Raw genomic sequence first — 3,747 nt, forward strand, 5'->3', positions numbered from 1 at the left:
ATGCATGGACTCCAAACTGTAGATCTACCCTTCCCAGGCCTATCTCTTATGTAAATTTGCAAACTTTACGTGTAAAGAAGGAGATCTAAGCAAAATACACCATAAACTAGGGTTTAAGGTAAAGAGGCTCCATAATCAACTCAAGGGCTGCTACTTTATGCTTCTCAAGACCATAATGAGCTTAGATCTGAAGTAGCAACCTCAGATCTGGCTTCTAACTCAAAAGAGGTAACTAATCATGGCTAGAAAACCCCCAAAACTCACAACCATACTAGATCTAAAGGAGAGAACGACTTAATACCTTCAATAACTCAGAAAATTTCTCCAATCTTCGGATCCAAGGCCAATCCTTGAAGCTCCAATGATTCCCCTTCTTCTTCTTCCTTCAAATCACCCCACAAATGGCTTGGAAGCTTAAATGAGCAACAATGGGGCTTAGGGTTCGATGTTCTGGGTGAAAGGGGAAGTAAAGGAGCCCTAGGGGATAGAATGAGATGTTTAAATAGGCTCCAAGTCCCGATTTTAGGGTTTTCCTCACACAGACTAGACTCACCGAGTCCCCTTGGCCGACTCGCCGAGTCGGTCACTTACTCCTCGACCCGGATCTCGCTCGGACTCGCCGAGTTCGTCCTTGGACTCGTCGAGTCTCCCTTATAATTAAGGTTTTCTTTCTTTTCTTGGCCTTCCAAACTTTGGGTGTTACAACTCTCCCCCACTTAAACTAAACTTCATCCTCGAAGTTTGCTATGATCCACCGCCTGCGATCTGCCTCCAATACCCCACCATTCATTCTAACACCAGCTGCCTACCTTCGCTGGCCTTCCGCTCAGTCATCCAGACTAACGTCAATCCTTACAGATAATAATCTCGGGTGCATCTTGACCCTGAACATCCTGGAAACACAACTTACTCAACCGACAATCTTTCTGGTAATCTCCAAATACTGCACTGACCGCATAGGGGTTCACCCCTTCTTTCCTTACGCGGTTTCCTTGCCTCCCCAAGGCAATGCTCCATAACTATCTATCCCCTCTGCCACTGTGAAGACCCTTTCCTCACCTAATCTATTAGTCCCGCTACTCCCAGTATGGGTCATCGTCACTAGTATCCACTTGGCATTCTTTCTACTATCATTTGGTGTCGAGCACCCCCGTGATCAACTAACTGAATTCCACCATACGCTGCATACTCGCACTACTATTGACTGGAAATTCTGCTATTCTTTATCGGGATTTTGGATGAACTGAGATCACCCTGGTCCCTACCAACCTATCAATATCTGGATTACCGACTTCCACCGAACGCTGACCCAACACAACCACTAGTCGCTCCCAGCGACATTCGAAGAAACTTCAACCACCTATACTACTCAATCTATTCTACCATGCTGGCACTACAATTTCCTAGGATCCCCGATCCCCTATCTAGACACTAAGATCCTTACCAGGTCCCACCCGTGCTGCTAAAACTCACGGGCCTCGCCCACGGGTCTCACCCGCCCTTATCCTTCTAGTCCCAACTGTCTAACCACTCTCGCACGGGCCTCGCCCATGGGTCTCACCCAACCATACTACTGAGCAACCCTGCTCTCAGGTCTCACCTATACCGCTATTCTCATACGGGCCTCGCCTATGGGTCTCACCCGACTATATCCTTGAGCGGCCTCTCCCAAGGTCTCACCTCTCAAGGGCTATACAAGCAATTCCTTACCATTCTCATCCATTACCCATTCCTGATCCCTATCTGAATGCTGGGAGATAAGGGCCTCGCCCCGACTCCGCCAACGAAGCTACTATGGAATGCTACGGCTTACGCGCAGTCTTACATCACATCCTATCGTCGTCTGCTAGTGAATGCTACAGCTGCCCCATAGTCTGACAACACTTCCCACCACTGACTGCTAGTGAATGCTACAGCTGCCCCGTAGTCTTACAACACTTTCCACCACTGACTTCTAGCGACGAAAGCTGAGGCTCTCCCGCCGCTCTTCCATGCTCTACATGCTGTCTCTACCACGATCTACTAACACGAAAGCATCTCATGCTATCTGACCTCAAGATCCTCGTTCCGACTCACACGAGTCCTACAGGCGATCCTTCAACCCGAATTCCCAACTACATACTAACCATCACCAATACATGCACTGGCTGAGGGGGAATTTCTCAAACTTCTAACCCTGAACTCCTCAATAATCAAACGCTGAACTACCTCTTTTCCTTCTCAGAAGTCGCATACTCGTTCCGGATTTGCGTGCTCTTACCCTTGTACACTCGGAGGATTCTCCCCCACTTCGATCCTGCTTACACCTCGCTGCTCAATGAATAGAGATCCAAATCCTTGCTACCATTCCATAATCAATCTGCTGAGGAATCCCAAGCTTACCATAGCTAGGGATCTAACCAGTCCATTTCTAAAACTTATACGGCTCCGAACTAGCGAGACATACCGAGTCCCTCCAAGGCATGCTACAGTTACTGCACCCTAAGTAACCTTCTTCGATAGAACCCATCCCTTAACTACTAACCAACTATCCAAGGTATGCAGATGGCATATAACTCGATCACAATCAAACCGCTCAAAATGAAATGATCATACCGATAATGATGCAGAACCATAACAACATAACATCATGCACAAACAAAAGAACTGAAAACGGAAATCGCATACCTGCAACGTCCGGCGCTGCTCGTGTCTCTAAAGTAGCCATCTGAAAAGCCCTGCCTCCTACCGAAGGCACCTCTGCATGGCCCTGACGGCCGTCTGTGATCCTCAAGGCTGCAGGGGCAGGTGCCATCACCCATCCTATTGAAAACAAACTGGGGAACTGAGCCTTCTTGTGGCCCCGCTGATTGCAGTGAAAACATATCAAGTCTAATCCCTGAGTGGTGGTAACAGTACATTCCCTGCTAAAATGACCAGTCCGACCGCACCTGAAGCAACATGACTCACCACCACTACCACTCCTGCACGCGCCCCCGTGCGCCCTGCCACACTTTCCGCATCGACTGCAGTCCTGATAATCCCTTGATCTCGAATCCGATCCCTTGGGCCTTTTGCCCGAACTCGCGGCTACCTGAACCTCATCCGGCTTCCTCTTCCGGATCTACTCCAAATCAATTTCCCTCTCCCTGGCCCGAGAAATCATATCTTCCAGCGTCTTACAACCAGACATGCTCACGAACTCCCTGATGTCAGCCCTCATCATCTCGTGATATCAGGACTTCTTCATTTCCTCATCCGCGACATACTGCAGTACGAGAAGAGCCCTCTCCCTGAACTTGGCGGTGATCTCCGCCACAATCTCAGTGGTCTGCGTCAAATCCTGAAACTCCCGGGCCAACTGCTGCACCTTAATAATTGGAGAAAACTCCGCCCTGAACCTAGCTGAGAAATCGCTCCAAGTCATCGCGTCCAACGCGACATCATCACCCAAAGCATGAATAATCTCTTCCCACCAATCCCTCGCTCTGTCCTTCAGAAGACAGGAAGCGAGTCTGACCTTATCCTCCGCACGACACCGGCTCGTACGGAATACGTTGGCAACATCAGCCAACCATCTGCTGCTAGCGATGGGGTCCCTAGCCCCATGATAATCTGGTGCCCCGCAAGCCCTAAACTCCCTAAATGTCAAGGTATGCGCTCCCATCAATGCCATCATCTCAGTACGGAAGGCTCCCAGCCTCTCATCCAAAATCTCCAATATACCCTTCTTGACCGTGCCAAAGATCACAGGAGTCTGAGCAAGAA

Source organism: Lactuca saligna, chromosome 8 (assembly GCF_052625555.1).
Source record: "Lactuca saligna cultivar CGN05327 chromosome 8, ASM5262555v1, whole genome shotgun sequence".
Classification (NCBI taxonomy): Eukaryota; Viridiplantae; Streptophyta; class Magnoliopsida; order Asterales; family Asteraceae; genus Lactuca; species Lactuca saligna.